Genomic DNA, 17,402 nt, shown 5'->3' with positions numbered 1-17,402 from the left:
CCTCACCGGGGAGCTCGGCGGAGACGGTGCGCACGGCCCGGAGTCCCGTGCGCCTCTGGCCGCTGGGCTGTCTCTGCCGCCGGCCTCGCGCGGCCGCGTCCGGCTCCCTCACGGCTCCATGCGTGCGATCGCCGTGCGTGTGTGTGTGTGACGGGGGCGCGCGTCTGCGCGCGCGCGCGCGCGTGTGGGGCAGTGTGCATGCGGGGCGTGCGGGGGGGAGTGTGTTTGTGTGCGTGTGGGTGTGAGTGCCTGGCTCGTTCTCTCTGAGACACACACTCTCCCTCTCTCTCTCTCTCCCTCTCTCTCCCTCTCTCTCCCTCTCTCCCTCTCTCCCTCTCTCTCTCTCCCTCTCTCTCCCTCTCTCTCCCTCTCTCCCTCTCTCTCTCTCTCTCTCTCTCTCTCTCTCTCTCTCTCTCTCTCTCTCTCTCTCTCTCACGCACAAACCGGCTGGCTCGTCTGAACTTGAAGACGCCCCACATTCCAAGATGCCCGAGGTTCCTGGGGATGCCCGGGGTTCTTCGATCTGGAAAATCCTACCGGCGTCCTCCTAGGGAGGGATTATCTGGTTTTTTTTTTTTTTTTTTTTTTTGCTTTTTTAAACCTGGAAGAGAACAAGTTGTGCTTTTTGCTCCCTCTTCTTGCTAAATGCCGTGGATATAACTGAATAAACCGCTCAGGGCTCTCCCCGCGTGGACGTCCGAGGCCAACATCTGCTGCCTACGTTCGCCGAAGCCGGAGGACTTAGCTCGAGCCGGTCTTGGTCAGGGAAGGATGCGTGGCCGAGCCAGGGAGCCCGGGCGCCCCGCGGAGCCGGCCTCGGTGCCTCCCAGCCGGGGATAGATGCTGCCTCGCCCAGGTGAGTGGTCGCCGCCGCTGCGTCTCAGCGATCTGGGTGTCCGCGGGAGCTCGGCGCTGGGCTGAAAGCACCGGGGGAGCCGGGAACTTTGCATCCCTTTCTTTTTCACTTGAGGACTCCCTCACCCGGGCAGTCATGCGAATACCCTCTTCTCTTTTCACCCATCCTTGTCGCGGGAGGTTTCCTTTTCTTTATTTCCTTTTTTTTTTTTTTTTTTTTTTCCGATAGTGGGGGGCGAGGAGCGGGGAGAGCGGGTCAGTGTGAAGCCAGAGAGACGGAAGCCTCAGGTAGACGGAAACGTTGAAACAGCAGGAGAACTTTGCCACCAGACCACTCTGTTGCATCTCTCCACATGCGAAGCCTGGCTGGAGCGATTGCTGGGGGCTGGGTCGGACGCCAGGGCTCCCTGCGCTCTGTGGGCTGGGTGGGGTGGGGTAGAGCCCGGTGTGGAAGGTTGACTCAGTGCTGATGGAGGGAAGGAAGGCATCATTGCAGTTTAGGGAGGCAGGCAGGTAGGGCAACCTCAGGGAGCCTGTCCTGTCTTCAGGTAGAAGGCAGGGAGATCAGGGGGATTGTGCGTGTGCAGTTGGGGGCATCAGAATGGCATGATGAAGCAATATGGAAACTGGCATTAGCCGTGCCTAGCTGGTAGGTCTATCTCCCACCCAGCCCTGCCCTGGTTCTAAGGCTGGCCTGGGCAGGGAGGAGGGAAAGCAGTGGACAGCTGCTTGGAGGCCAGCAGTGCCTTGCTCTGCACAGACCCTAGGGGACGACAGGGAGGTGTCCTGCCCATCTTTCCTTCACCCCAGTACAAAGACATAGGCAGCGAGTTCGAGGGAGACAGAGCCCCTGAAAGCCAGAAACTGAAAGAGAAATAGGAGGGAGCCGGATCAGAGACCGCAAAGGGACTGAGCCAGGCCAACACCAAGTGCCTGCTGAGATGTCCTCAGACAGTCAGAAACCCGCGGGGAGAGGGCGCTTGTCAGAGCCCACACTCCGAGCTGGAGTTACAGGCATGACTGTAGATGCTGACCCTCTGCCCCGCCACTGTGGACTGTGTGTACGTGTTAGTGTGATTGTATGTGTGTGCATGCATGTGTCAGGGAGGGGGCCCTCTGTGGCTGCAATGGGCTGATTGGTCTTGTGGGGCTGGGGGAGGGGGCGGCTTCAGGAAATTGACCCCCCGTGGCTGGGGAGGAGCAAAGCGAGGCAGGAAACTACCAGCTGTGAAGTTCCCAGGGACCAGGCTGAGAGGTTCTTGTTGGGTTGTTGTACGTGGATGGGGGCCAGCTTGGAGCTCACGGTGGGGAGACCCAGGTGGGGAGGTTGTGGGGAGGCTGGGAGCACAGATCTTGGGGTTGTGTGCTGGGCTGGTCGCTGTCCTCTACGAAGAGCTTTATGCAGCCGCTTGCAGTGGAGCCCAGCTGGCTGTGGGACTCGCTTGTGGGGTACCTTTGGGGCTGAAGGGGGTCAGGATCGTGCAGGGAGGACTCAGAAGCTCACGAGGGCCTACACTTGGAGCCGGCAGCCTCTGCAGACCACGCCAGCTGCCTGGGCCCTTCGGCTGACGCTGGAATGTCGTCTCTCCCTTCTGACTCTGGCTAGGGGTGCGGAGTTCCATCTCTCTCCTATGGCTCCTCACATGCTTCTGTTCAGGCCCCCTCCCCCTTCTGCCCAGCCCTCAGTTTAGAGCTTCTGGTCTAATTCCTGCCCAGAAATGTAATTACTTATCTCCCTGCCCTTGCCCTGGGGAATAACAAACAGCCAACTTGGCATTTCTGTTTCACCCTCTGGCGGTGCTTCTCTGGGTGGTGGGCTCCCAGCCCCATCCTCTGTCGGGCTAGACCGGGTACCTGGCTGCCTGCTCTGGGGCTCAGGCTCCCAGCTTCTCTGAGATGCCAGTTCCTTTCCCAGGCCCCCAAATCTGAGAAGCTGGGGAGTGTGGCCTGAGAGAGGGTGAGCAGGGAGCTTCCAGGAGGCGAGACTGAGGAGGAGATGGAGGGTGGAAGGGGTGGGAGATGCAGACGAGGTAGGTGGGGCCACTGGGAGAATCAGACAGCCTTTTGGCCACCCAAGCCCTGGTTTGGCTACAGTCGAAATCGCTTTTGTGTCTTGGCTGCAGCTCTGAAGTGAAATCAAGGATCCAGGGGGGTTTTGGCCTCCAAGTGTCAGGAATGTCAAGTCTCTCTAGCCTGTGGGGTGGAGCAGTTCTCTTTCAGAAAGTCCCCTGTCTTGAAGTGGAGCTGAGTACAATTTTGGCGTCTGGCGGTTTTCCATTCTGATGGAGGAGGCTTCTAGACTGAGAGCAGAGATGTAGAGCAGAAAACAACCAGAGACAGCTGAATGAAACGGGACCCTGGACAAAAGCAAGAACGATCTGGGTGTTTTGCAATTTTATTTTGAGTACAGTTAGAGTTTTAGGGTCCAACTTATTTGAAGGGATAGATTTGTCATATACAGGCATACCTTGGAGATATTGCAGGTTCAGTTCCGGACCACTGCAATAAAGCGTATGTCGCAATACAGGGAGTGACATGAATTTTTTGGTTTCCCATTGCATATAAAACTTACATTTACGTTATATCGTAGTCTATGGAGTGTACAAGAGCATTATATCTTAAAGAACCCAATGTAATACCTTAATTAAAAAACACTTTATTGCTAAAAATTCTAACCATCCTCTGAGCCTTCAGAAAGTCATAGTAGGAACATCAAAGATCACTGATCACAGATGACCATAACAAATACAATAAAAATGAAAATGTTTGAAATACTGCAGAGTTACCAAAATGTGACACAGAGACACGAAGTGAACGAATGCTGTTGGAAAAATGCTGTTGCCAATATACTTGCTCGATGCAAGGTTGCCACAAAACTTCAATTGGTGAAAAGCACAATATCTATGAAGAATAAAGTGAAGCACGATAGAACAAGGTATGCCTGTAATGGAATGGAACCTACACTTGGAAGGCCTGGGTTCAAATTCTGGCTCTGCCACATCTTTGTTGGTTAAGCACTGGAGCCTCTGTGCACTCCTCCAGTGACAGAAAATAATAGTATATGCCTTGCAAGTGTGTATGACCCCATATTTGTCTCAGTGCTCCCCAAACTCCTTTGCAGATCCGGAGGAGTGTTTGGGTGGAGGCGGAAGGTTTGGAGAGAGGGAGGGGCCCTCAGAGACATGGAGGATAGTGTCCCCAGCCTCCCCTGCCACATAACTGCCAGGAGGCTTTGATGCCATCACATGTAAGCTGATCATTAAAAGACTCCAGGAAGCCCTCCAAGAAAACTTCGGGAATTGATACTCGAGAAGCAGATTTCACCTCTGGGGCTGTGGCACCTGCTTCCCTCCCTCCCTCTTGTTTGCTTTGGATTTTTCCAGCCATGCACATTTACTCAGGATGCTCGGACTCTGTGTTTTACAAGTGTCATCTATCACCCTTTGCTACCTCAAGCTTGAGGGTGAAATATCTTCCGGAATCCAACCCCTTGCCTTTCCTTCTCTGCCTCTGCCTCTTGCTGCCCCAAGAGTGGCCTCACAGGGCTGGTGTCAGGCCCAGCCTAAGTGAATGGACACAGCTCCTGCTGGGGTCTGTGCAGGGCCTGTGATTGGACCTGAGTCCCGTCTGTGGAGTTGGGTGGCACACCCAGTCGGGAAGGAGGGGCTCGAACCCAGACATGTATTTAGTGGGATCTGACTAATGAACCACCGGAACAGGAGTGGAGAGGTAGTCTGACCGTCATGGGCAGGCCTAAGAAAAGGTATATTCAGGGAGCAGGAAGTCAGGTCTGGAGATAGGGACCAGGGAGTATAGCCATGTTCAGTATGCTCAGGGTGAGGGCAGTCAGGATGGCTTCCTGGAGGAGGTGAGGACTTCAGGAACAGCAAAAGCCCATTGAAGTCCATAGAAGGCACATTTTGTCTAATTGTAAATTCTCAGAGGTCACTGGGAATTTGGGGCGTTTCAGGCATGGGGTACTGAACAAGTAGAATGAGTGTTCTGAGAAATTTCTTAGGCGATCAGGACCGGCTCCTTCAAACAATTTCTTGTTTGCTTATTATGTGCCAGGCACAGTGCTATGAGCTTCACATTATTATCTCATTGAATTCTCCCAATCCTGTGAAATGGCCACTGCTGTTACCTCCACTTTACAGATGGGAAAACCGAGGTTCAGAGAAGTTGGGTGCCTGCCAGTTAGCTAGTAAATGGCAGAGCTGTCACTCAATTCTCATGTCTGTGTGAATTCAAAGCCCACGCTCTTAACTCCTCTGTACTGCCTCTGTCCCAAGGTGACGATCAGTAGGCACCATGGGTCAGCACCTCTGTAAGCCCCGCTGTCCTCCTGGCCTGACTGAGGAGGAGACTTCAGAGCCTCCATCACAGAGCCCTGAGGAGCCCTGCCTGCCTTTCTTGCTCACAACTGCCTCTTTAAAAGTTCCCATCAGACAGTCAGCATTGTCCTCCTGGACAGGATGGAAGATGGGACAGTAGGCTGAACACTGGAGCGTGAGTCAGGAGACCCGACTCTATCATGTGTGACTTGGGTTGGGAGCCCCTGAGGCCTGGTTTCTTTACTGATAAGTCAGGATGCTATTCCCAACATTGATAGAAGGGCAGGCCTGTGTGAATGTGCTTCATGCATCGAGCAAGCCCTTTAGCACTCAACCCCTTCCTAATTGTGACCCCTTCCTAATTGAGACTGAGTAACTAAAGTGTCAACGGCATTAATGCCCAGATATGAGGGCATTACATGTGGGCTTTAATGTATCAGTTTCATGTGGGACTGGAGTTCCCCAATAAGATAACAATAGGCCAGGCAGATGGACGCTGTGCCTTCCGGGAAAAGGGATGCTACAGAGCCTGCAGAAGAGAGGTCTTTGGTCCAGATAATTGGGAGGGGTTGGTGGCAGGCAGCCAGGAAGGGACACACTGATACATATATCATTTACTTTTGTAATCAGGTGCCATTATTGAAGCTTTGGCACCAGAGAGGGTGGAGGGCCTTAGCCTTCAGCCAGTATTTTTCAATCCTTCTTTCATTATTGCCCTCTCGCAGGAAACTTTTTAGACACGATTTTTTATAATTGCACCCCCATGAAATTTTAATACCACAGATATACTATATATCTGTTTATGGACTGTAGGTACAGCTGTGCTTTGTATACAAAAAGAGTAAGCTGCTTTCTCACCCCTCCCAATAACAAATTTTTGTCCCCTTGGGGGCGCTGTTGCCACCATTGCGAATGCAGGTTTTAGGGCGAACGGACTAGGATTAGAAAAAAAGGTCGATTTGAGGCAGGCAGAATCCAGGAGACGGTGAGGACAGATTCACCTTGGCATGTCGCTGCCAAGAGTGTGGTCCATGAACTAACAGCATCAGTATCACCTGGAAGCAGGCTAGTGATGCAAAACCCCATCCCACTCCAGACCTCCTGTATAGGCATCTCCATTTTATCAAGATGGGAGGTAGGGGAAGGGTTGGAGGCATGGTCCTGGAATACAAGGCTAGTCTGTGAACAGAAGGTCAAAGGAAAAGGCACGAGAAGCCAGCTTGTTAAGCTGAGTGCTGATGCACCAAGCACGTTTAAGCTATGACACTGTCTACCTGTGTTGTGATCTATTGCTATGACACTGTCTACCTGTGTTGTGATCTATTGCTCTTTACTTTTTTTCCCGGTGATTCCTTGCATTGTAGCTGCAAGCTGTGTAGAAGGTGTGGAGGTCCCGTGGAGGAGACGCAAGGCTGTGTATGGCCTTGCTTCAGAAGGCCAAGCATCTAATTTTGACAGATCTGGGTCTGCTTTCTGAATATCCCCAAGGGCCAAGGCTAATGGGGACCAGACCTACCTGAGAGACAGACTAGAACTGTAGACACAAGACTTAGGTGTTAAACTGTGTCAAGCTGGATTAAATAGCAAAACTGAGCTCTTGTAATTTATCAACCTGCTTGGGGTTGTCTGCATGGAGTCTCAGCCTCCTTGCCACAGTCCTGCATTTACAGGGCAGCCCCGAAACACGAGAGACTGCAAAATTCCAAAGTTGGGCTCTTTAGAACTCTATGCATTTATAGTCAGCCCTCCTTATCTGTAGATTCTGCATCTGTGGATTCAATCAAAATTTTTCAGAAAAAAACAAATATCAGGAAGTTCCAAACAGCCAAGCTTGAATTTGCCATGTGTTGGCAACTATTTACATAACATTTACAATGTATTTACAATGATTTCCAATGATTCACATTGTAGTAGGTATTATAAGTAATCTAGGGGTGATTGTAAAGTATGTGGGAGGATGTGCATAGGTTAGGTGCAAATACTATGCCATTTGATAAAGAGATTAGAACATCCGTGGATTTTGGTATCTGGGAGGGTCCTGGTACTGGGGGGACAACTGCACGCCATACGTTAACTCACTCACAGCAGACACAGCATGGGAAGCAGAACGCTGAGTCTCTCAACTCATTTTCCCTCTGTATTTCCCTCCTGGGCCATCTCCCCTCAACACCCCACTTCGGTCTAGGCCAACACAGGGAGGTCTTCCCTTTCGCCTTAACTCAGGTCTCTAATAAAACTTCACAGAGATGCAAAATCTATTTGGTCCTCCCATCTCCCCCCTAAGACTTACTTTCTACTTTTTCTCCAAAGCTAGCACTCTCCTTCCTAGTCCCTTCCTGATCTATTCTCCTGTTAAGCCAGCTTTAGTCAAATAAGCTGGGGGTGGGGATTTACTATGATCCCCAACTAATATTGGGTGTCTGTGCAGGCTCCTACTTCAGACTAGTAGTAAACTAGGTCTTGCTGTTACATGACTCTCTCTGATCACCCAAATGAGTGACATATGGTCACTCAGCCTGCAGGACTTGGAGGAGCTTAGGGAGTGAGCTGGGCTCAGGCTTTGGCTTGGGTCTCAGTACCTGATGAGAAAGAGATGTGGGAGGCCCCACCCCACACCCTGGGCGATAGCAATAGAGGTGAAGGCATGCTTGGCTTTTCTGAGCTCCTGGAAACCCCTGGAAATGCCCAACAAGGGCCGTAAGATGAGGCCCGATCATTCTAAAAAGGTATTTAAGATTCCTGGGTGGGCAAGTTGATCCTTTGATTCAGTGTTGCCCTGTAATGAAGCCACTATAATACCCAGATAAATCCTGGGGCAGAAGGGAGGGAGGATGGATGGCAACTTGGAGTCAAGGAGGTAAAAGGTTAGAGGTCATTGTACAGCACAAGGCAACAGGTCCTGGAGGACTCTCTGGGGTGCAGGGGAACCTGGAATAAGTTCTCTTTCAGCTTTGTCTGGAACTCACCAAGTGATCCACGCGCTGGGTGATGGAGCCGCACTGGAGCCCTCTGTCCTTCTCTGCTGGGACATGTGTGCACTCATGTGGCTGTTTAGTGACCATTCCTTCCTGGCTCTCGGTCTGCTCTCAAGAGCTTTGATTCACAGCAAACCTCCTGCAGTTGAGAAATTCCACCCTAGGTCAGCCCCCACCCCGGACGTTCCAGCCCCAATTCTGCCTCGTTTCCACCGAGGTCTCCACCTAGGTGCGGGACAGGATTGGACCGTTTCTGTCCTCACAGGGTGGAGGAAGCCCTGTCATGGCCATTTTTCATGATGCTTGTTAAGGATCAAAGTATGGTCATCATGATATCCTGGTACCATTTTCATGGTCTCAGTCCATTCCACCTCTTGAGGCCATAAGTTCTGTACTTTGCTGCCAGTGTGGGAGTGAGGTGTCCTTTTACTTGTTCTAAAGTGTGCCCTCCACCCCATCAAGCTTTAAAGTCAGGAGAGCCTGTGTGTTTAGGATTCGGTGATCAAGCCCATGGTCCTTCATCCATCTTTTTCGTGACTAGCTGGTCAGCAGTCCTCACCAATTCCGTTTAATTCAACAAGCATTTATTGAGCGCCTACTGTGCACCACCCCGCAGGCCAGATGCTACAAAGATGAATCATCTCTCCGGTCTTGTGTGCACACAGCCCTCCACCACACCGTTCATTTGATTTCTACTCCTGTATTTTTTCCAGCCCTGCCTGTGGACTCCAGGACTTGGTGGAGGTGGGAGTTGGGGTGGGGATGCCCAGCTCTGGCTTGTTTCTAGTGCCTTCCCTCACCTGCATTCCCATGCACGTGTGTGTGTGTGTGTGTGTGTGTGTGTGTGTGTGTGTGTGTGTGTGTGTGTGTTTGCTCAGGACTCAGCTAAAGGCCACACGCAATTAACTACATGATGTAGTGGTGATGATGGTGGTGGAAGGGTGGTGAGGACCGCTTAAGAAATGCACTGTCAAGCTGTTTTGCCAGTTCCCTCCCTGCCCCACTACTTAGCTGACATCTTACCATCTCACCCAAATGCAAACTGACTGGATGAAGAGATTTGGGGGTTGTGGTCCCAGTTTAGGGGCAGCTGACCCTAAAGGACCCGCTTAATCTTCCTCCTGGCCTGGTTACATGCATCACAGGGGCTGAGCTGGGAGAAGGGGAACTAAGGGGAGAGTCGAGAATAGACATAAATCCCAGCCCCTCTGTCTAGTCACAGCTTCTAAGCACATGACACAGGAGGGCCGTGACACTGGGTACAGGACGGTTTCCCGGGCCTTAGATGGGCAAAAATCTGGGCAGGGGGCTGCTGGCACCGAGAGGTCGCGAGTGAGCAAGGCAGGGTCCTTGCTCTTGAGAAACCATCCTCAGATGGGGAAAGACCTGCTTTTTGTCCTTGGGAAGTTTAGGTCTAAGAGGAGGATGGAGGAGAGAAACATGCACATTAACCGGGAATGCTTAGGCACTGAAATATGTGGATGCAGATCCTTCTTATGTAGGGAGTGTGTGTGCACTGGACCCTCATTCCTAGGGCTTACACTGTGTTCTCTTTTCCTGGTCATGTGAGCAGATTACTCTCTCTCTGCCTTGGTTTCCTCATCTGCAAAATGGGGATAATAATAGTACCCATGGCATAGGGTTGTTCGGAGAATTCAGGGAATTGCTATAAGCGAGGGGCTGGGAGCAACGGCTGGCATGTGGTGAATGCTGTGTAATGTGTGCTGTTTATTATTCGTGGTAGATAGACCAATGGCAATTTCCTAAGCGAGGAGAGGAATGACTTTGGACCGGCTTAACTGATGGTCCTTTCCAACAACCACCCCCTAAATCGTATAGCACCTTGGGGAATTTCATAATACTCTCCACATGATCTCATTGGACCCTTTGGACAATCCTACCAGGCAGGCAGGAAGGACAGATGTTATGATTATACCCATTATACATGAGAGGAAACTGAGGCACTTAGAGGTCACTAAGTGGTTCCTGGTCCAGTTGGGTTCTTATTACACCTTAACAGCTACACTGTGTTCAGCTGAGGGGTTGGGGGAATTTTGTGAAGGAGGGGTTAGGTGAACATGGCTAATGGGTTCAGGACTGGACCTCCCACGTGGGCCTTATTCATGTAGGGGTCAGATCATTGGAGAAATACACCACAGTGTGGGAGGGCGTTCAGGGCATGTTCCAGGTCAGCGTGCCTAGGCTGGATCTACAGGGCGCGTCATAGGGGAAAGCGCGACACGGTATCTCAGGGGATGGGAGTTAGTGGCAGGGCCACAGAACATGTTGCTTTGGGTCCTTCTGAAACCAGTGTGCATGCCCTGGATGGGGGTGGGGGTGGGAAGGTGCTGGGAGCCCTAAGGAGGTGGGTGTGGAACCTGGATTGGGGAACCTTCTGTCAGGGAAGGAGGCATCTGATTCAGCCTGGTCTCTCTGTGGAGAGAAGGCCAGAAGGAAACATCTCCCTGGGCCGTGATTCCTGCCTACCCCTCAACACCCGTTTCCCAGGGCTGATTCTGGTGGTGGGAAAAGTGACCTCCTGGCTCTTTTGGTTTGAAGGAGCTGGAAAAGCATCTGGGGCAAAAAAATGGGCCTTGGGCCAGGACACAGAAGAGGGCATGAGACCTCAAGCAGGAGGAAAGCAGATCCAGAGGAATGCTGGTAGGGCAGGGTTTCAGGAACTGGGGGCATCGGCTCCAAGAGTGGATTACGGGGTCAGTGTCTAGGTGTGACATGGGGTGATGATGGAGGGGGGTGTTGTGTAACCACAGGGAGGGGACAGGAGTCAGGGAGGTGGTGGAGTCACAGGAGGAGAGCTGGGATGGGAGCTAACTGGGGCCTGGACCTCCGGGTCACTCCTAGCACAAAGCCAGGCTGCCTGGAAACCAAGCCCCATCCCACTCCTCCTCTCTCGAGGGGAGAGGTCTAGGACTTTGAGATCAACCTGTTGCATAAATCTCGGGCTGAGTGAATATGGCCCATAATTGGGAGGCACTGCAGGTACAAGTGGCCCCAGGCAGGGGGAGAGAGCAATGGCACATGAGTTACAGGGGAGGCTGGCAAGGTGCTGGTGGCCGGCCCAGCTTGGGGTGTGAGTTATCTCGGGTCGGGCCACCCTGTCATGCTGCTGGCTCTGTGGCGCCGGGCTGATGTTTAGTGTATATTGGTTTTTAAATTACAGTACAGCATCAATTCCCTGCTCTTGAAGTTCAGCCCTCACTCGCTGTCCCTGTCTCGCTTGGCCTTTCTCCACCTCTCCTCCATCTGTCTTGTCTCTCTCTCTCAATTCAGTTTTTAATGCAGAGTATTATCTTACATTGTATCATGTTACCCCATAGTACTGTGTTTCTGTTACCTTATATTTATTAGAGTATGTGTTATTTTCATCCCTTTCACATATACAGCACTTGATGGTTTTTAAAGCTCGACTCACAGCCATGTTTATCTACTTTGGATCCCATGACAGTGAGGAAGTAGGGCAAGCAGAGTTGTCTCCATTTAAAGGTGAGGAAATGGGCTCAAAGAGGCTAATGGAATGACCAGGTCATGTTGGATAGAATTATATTATATTATACCATCAGAATAATAGCTACTGGGTATTGAATGCTTATAGAGGGCCCAGCGCTGTTCTAATGTAAGCTTTTTGTACTCATTTTATCCCCACGTTAGTTCTCTGGGGTGGGTACTTATTAGTTCATTTTACAGGTGAGGAAAAAGGCCCAGAGAAGTTAAGTTGCTTGCCTGAGGTCACACAGCAAGTAAGAGGGCAGAGCTTGCATGTGAACCCAGGGAGCCCAGATCCTGTGCCCACACTCTTATCTATGATTCAATCTGTCACATGCCGTGTCAGGTAGTAGGGGTGAGAGGGTAGGGATAGAGGTGGGATGGCTTCCAGGTATACGAGAGGCTTTCTTATTCTTGTACACCTTCAATTTCTAGAATAGTTTTCCTGCACCAAAGGGAAAGGCTTGGGGGACCTCGTGGCAGCTGGACATGCCCCTAGAGTGTGGTTTAAGCTCTAATCACAGACAAAGCTGCTTGGAGCTGGGCCTGGCTCCCAGGGGCCCAGCAGGTCAGCAGGCATCAGAGGAGGAGCTGGTGGTGCCTGGGGGCCCCACATCTTCTGCTGGGTGCAGCCCCTTCCCTCCCTGGGGAACCCCTGCTGAGCATTGCCTCCCTGGGGTCGTGGTTAAGTATGAAATGAGTAAACATCTATGAAGTGCTACAGCCTCTGGCGTAATTTACATGCATTCTCCCATTCCGTTCCCCTACTACCTTTGCAAAGTAGGTATTACAAGTAGGTATTACCTCCCTTTGTGCTGATGTGAAAACTGAAGCTCAGAATACAGTGGGATTTGCTCTGGGTCTTAGTTGACCAACTGACCCTGTTTGGGTCTGAGGCTGAGGGGATTCCTGGGATGCAGGACTTTCCGTTTTGAAACCAGGGAAGTCCCAGGCCAGCTGGGATGAGTCCCAGGTCATACAGACACTGCATGGCTGAGCCAGGATTTGACCCAAGTCATGTCTGATTCCCACTCCATGCCCTTACCCACCACTCTAGACTCCCTCGGGGATGCTGTCTCTCTTAGCTGCCCACATCTGCTGAGCCCTGGCTGGCTTTAGAGATGCCGTCTGACTTCGTCCTCACAGAACCTTGTGAATGAAACATTCTTATCCAGAGTTTACCAAAGAGGAAACTGAGACACAGAGAGGTGAAGTAACTCGCTTGGGGTCACCCAGACAGGAGATGGGGATTTGTACCTGGCTATGTGGTACCGGTGCCCCACACTCCTGGTCACTTTGATCTGGCTCCCCTTGTATCTCTACCCAGTTCCCTCCACCTTCATGGTCTCATTTCCTCATCCTTGTAGCCTGTGGAGTAGACAGGACAGGTACTTTTATCCCTGAGTACAGGTCAGAAAATGGGAGCTCAGAGAAGCCAAGTTACTTAGCTGATGGCACAGAGCTCATAAATGACAAAAGCAGGAAAGGTTTTGCCAGGGGTTCCCAGCTGGTACTTCCCACTGTGCTTTCCTTGTTCAGTAACTGGGAGGAGGCCCCTGGCCCAGCCCGGCCCAGTCCTGTTCAAACTCCTAGAGGCCTGAGGTCTCAGTCATCACTGGGTCCCCTGTGCAGAGGCTGGTTTCTGGGCTTGGGCTCTGGGTTGTCACCCTCTGATCCTCCCTCAGCAGGTAGAGGAGGGCCCTGGTTGCAGTGGATACACCTGCTGGCCTCACAGCTCCTCTCCTCCCACTGGCTGGGGGCTGAATGCAGAGTGGGCTGCATTTTCCTGGGAGGGCAGCAAAGCCTCTGTTAATGCCAGGCTTCCTTCTCAGGCAATGAAATAAAAGAGTTGGGAAGGACAGTGACAATAGTCTATAAATTCTGAATGATGTTCAGGAAAGTAGCCTGAACCCCAGGGCCCATAAAACCCAGGCAGCTGCTGGGTCGAGGGTGATTTATGGGCCCCTGTGTCTGCCACAGGGTCACCTACCCATCACGCTTCCCATTTGTAAGGTACGTTTCGTTTTAACCTCCAAACTCTTTTCAGGGTTCTTGGCATTTCATGGTTGTCCTCAAGCCACTCATAGAGATGAATTACTCCCCATTTAACAGATGGGGAAACTGAGGCATAGAGTGTGTTGATAAATAGCCCGGGCTCGCATAGGGACCCAAGTCCCTTGAGTCTGTCCTGGGAAGTTCTCACTAACATTTATACTGATTAGGCACTTACTACCTGCCAGGAATTGTTCTAAGCACTCTACACTTGTTAACTCATTTAATCTCGCCACAACCCTAGGGCATAGGAGTACTGTTGTCACTGTCATTTCTATTTTATAGTGAGGGAGACTAGGCAGAGAGAGCTTAAGTCACTTGCCAAGGACCACAGAGCTGGGAAGTTGCAGGACTGTGATTTGGACCTGCATGCTGCACCATCACGCCATTAGCAAAACGTCAAAGCAGAATGGCCTGTGACGGTGAGCAGGGGCTACTGCCATCCCTGGGCGACCCGGCTGGCTGCCTCTTCTCAGGAGACGGCTGGGCCCCTCTGTTCCAGGGGCTCTGTGCTCTGCGCAGCTTCAGCACAGCCAGATCGAGACATTCCTAAAGGAGCAGTGAGGGCAGGCAGGGGCTGTGAAGGCCGGTGGAGAAAACCCCGGGCTAGGGGTCCGGAAACCTGAGTCCTGGCCAGCTAGGTGACCCCTCTGAGCCTCCTGCTCTTTGCCTCTGCGCTCCTCTGATTTGACAGAGCATCTCTTGGTTTTGGGGGCCCACCTGGTGGTGGCAATGGCAGCAGAAGTAGGACCACAGAAGCTCCAACGCCAGGCCGGGCCCCACCTTCACTGTCAGAAACCCAGAGCAGCAGTGGGTACCCAGACGTGCAGCTAAATGCCTGAGCTATTTAAAGCGTCCCTCACCACCTGGGATCTCGAGGTTCCACCGTTTCAGCTGGGCACGGGGCTGTGGTCACCTCCCTCCCCATTGCCCTGCCTAATGGGGTTTGCTGGGGGTGGGGGAAGGGATGGGGCTTGCCTGCTGAAAACTGTTACAGCTGTACCACGGCTTTCCCCATCAGAGGCGGGTGCTCAGCCATGAGGGTGGGCTGAGGGGGACAGAGGGGGTGTCACATCCCTTTCTTCTGGCCGAGGTCTGTGAAACCCCCAGATCGATGGAGGAGAAAGCAGGCAGAGGGCCTCTCCTAGTTTCCTCCCTCTGAAATTCTTCAGGAAGCTGCCAGCCTGCCAGGCTTTCATTCAACTTTCTTGTGGATGACGGATGTTTACCAAGCACTTAGTATTGGTCAGTGGCTGGGTTTCAGAGGCCAACTAGATTGGTCTGTGCTCTCAAGGTGCTCCCAGTCTGGGAGGGGAAGCCGCCGAGAGGTAAACAGCCAATTACAACACACTGTGATGGTGCTACAGTTGGAGGTGAGGGACTGAGAGAGCCTAAATGGCTGCATTAGGCGCCTCCGGCCCACCCTCAGGTGGACACCGTGTGCCCTGCTGAAGACCTCATTCCTCTTCTTAGGTGGCTTGCAGAGGCACTGCCCCTTCAGCTTCTTTATTTAACTGTGCCCTCTCCCCACCCCCACCCCCCACTGGACTTCCATAGTTCCTAGAACACATCATGTTCGCTGGCCCCCTGCCTGGAACACCATGTCCCACACTCTGCCTGGTCCTTCTCATCCTTCAGGTCTCAGCTTAAATATTGCTCTTGGGGATGGCCTGACCACCCAGTCTAAAGTCAGCCCCTCGCTGCTGTCACTCAGGTAGCTTTTTTCCCCCCCATATCCCTCTTTCTACTCCATTTGCTCATTTGGTTATCGCTTCACTCTTGCAGTCTGTGAATGATGTGAGGACAGGAATTAAAAGCACAGACTTGCTCAGACTGCCTGCTTGCAGGTCCTGCAGCAATGCTCACCAGCTCTGTGACCCTGGGAAAGTCATTTCCCCTCTCTGTGCCCCAGGGGAGTAATAATAGTACCTACCCCATCGAGGTATTGTTCCAGTTTAATGAGTTAATATACATAAAGCACTTGGGACAATGTCTGGCATATGTCAGGTGCTCAAGAAACATTAGCTATCATTATTATTTTTATATCCAGTGCTTAAAATAGTGCCCAACTCAATGAGTATTTGATGATTAAATGAGACACCTGGGCTGAATCTTCAAGGGAGTAGGTTAGGGTGGCTTCTGGGTCCTAGATGCACACTGAGATCACCTGGGCGGGGGTGGGGGGGCTCTTTAAAAACCAGTGATGCCTGGGCCGCAATCCTAGGAGAGTCTGATTTAATTATTCTGGGTGTGGCCTGGGCATTGGAGTTTTTAAAGCTCTCCTGGGATTCTGCTTCCAGGGTTGAGAACCATGGAGGTGGCACTCACAGCACCAAGAAAATCATGCAGCTTGAAGGCCTCGATGAAGGATGTCCTTGAAGAGGGAGCAGAGAGAGTGAGGCCAGGGCAGGGGAGTTGAATGGTAGCACAGAAAGGAAGGGCCAAGCCAAGAAGGGCCCCTACCTGCCGTGCTGAGGAGCTTAGGTTTTGTGGGGAAGTCCGTGGGGAGCCTGGAAGGCTTTTAAGCTGGGAATGACATGGTCCGATTTGCCTTTAAGGAAATTGGCCTGGGTGGATGTGTGGAGGAAGGATTACTGTGAATTAAATTGAAGGCTTGGAGATCAGAGGACGGAAGCCCTTCTGCCGCCACAAGAGCAGTTCAGGGCCTGGTTCATACAGAGAAGGTGACTGGCTTGTGCCCTGTTTAATTACTTAATCCTTGGCAACTCTGATCAGTGAAATCTGGACAGTGCAGGATTCCTCCTTGCCACCCTTCCCCAAGCTGCGTTTGAAACCCCTGTCACTCTAGGCTGATGTAAACCCTATCTTGTCCTGACCACAGAAGGGCTTTTCTGTCTGAGTTCTAAGCCAGGCTCCCAAGTTGCAGCAAAAATTCTCTATTCCACAGCCCTCTGGCCCTTGAGCTGGTTGTTTCAAGCTAGAAATCCCTCCCAGGTCCACTTCCTCATCTATGATGTCCTCTATCATGTGATCTAAATGTACCGATTTTCCCCAGGTTCCAGGCTGGTCCACCCTTGAAGCAACAGGCTCCCATCCCCAAGCCCTTCTCTCCCAGCAACAGCTGGAGTGTTTTCTTCATCTTCCCCTGCAACCTGGTTTGTAGGTGAGAGTTGCACTCTGACTCCCAGGTCCCCAGCCACCAAGCTATTTCCATCTCATTATTCAATCGTCGTAGATGTGGAGGTGGGTCCAAGTGCTGCCTTTGAATGGCAGGGCTCTTGACAAAGTGACCCACGTCCTTCCCACCGTACTGCACTGTATATACTACCCCTTAGAGGCAGTATAGATGCATGCTTCAACCTGCCTCTGTTACTTACGGGCTGTGTGATCTTGGGCAAGTCATTTGACCTCCTAGTGCCTTAGTTTCCTTATCTGTATTATGGGGGTGAAAACTCAGAGACATTTACTTAGTCCAGTGCCACCAGTGATGGCCATGGGTTTGGATTGGCCATCTAATTCCGAGGATACAGTGGGCTTTATTTTACGCCTTGTTTCTTAGCATTAGGGGAGCATTCAGGACAGGACAGGAAATAAAGCACACAAAGCATCTTCATTTTCATCTCATGGGGAGGTCCAGCACCTGTTCACCTAAACAACTTTTTGTCCCCTTGCTCGCACGGGGTACATCGGCTGCTGTGGATAAGAGCTGAGATGCATGTGT

General features: G+C 51.8%; 1 protein-coding gene across 2 annotated transcripts in view; it reads left to right on the top strand.

The window, feature by feature from the left end:
- The first annotated feature begins 120 nt into the window (after window positions 1-120).
- Window positions 121-17,402, top strand: part of LRFN2 (leucine rich repeat and fibronectin type III domain containing 2) — a 230,090-nt gene continuing 212,808 nt past the window's right edge. The window contains exon 1 of one of the 2 annotated variants that reach the window (XR_010835094.1): window positions 121-856. The gene's annotated coding sequence lies outside the window, so the exon portion shown is untranslated. The remainder of the gene's footprint in view (window positions 857-17,402) is intronic. The other variant, XM_059075564.2, reaches the window with a different exon arrangement.

The sequence above is a fragment of the Kogia breviceps genome, chromosome 10 (genome assembly GCF_026419965.1).
Source record: "Kogia breviceps isolate mKogBre1 chromosome 10, mKogBre1 haplotype 1, whole genome shotgun sequence".
NCBI classification, from domain to species: domain Eukaryota; kingdom Metazoa; phylum Chordata; class Mammalia; order Artiodactyla; family Physeteridae; genus Kogia; species Kogia breviceps.
Note: the sequence above shows the minus strand (reverse complement) of the source record. Positions and strands in the feature narration are given on the sequence as shown.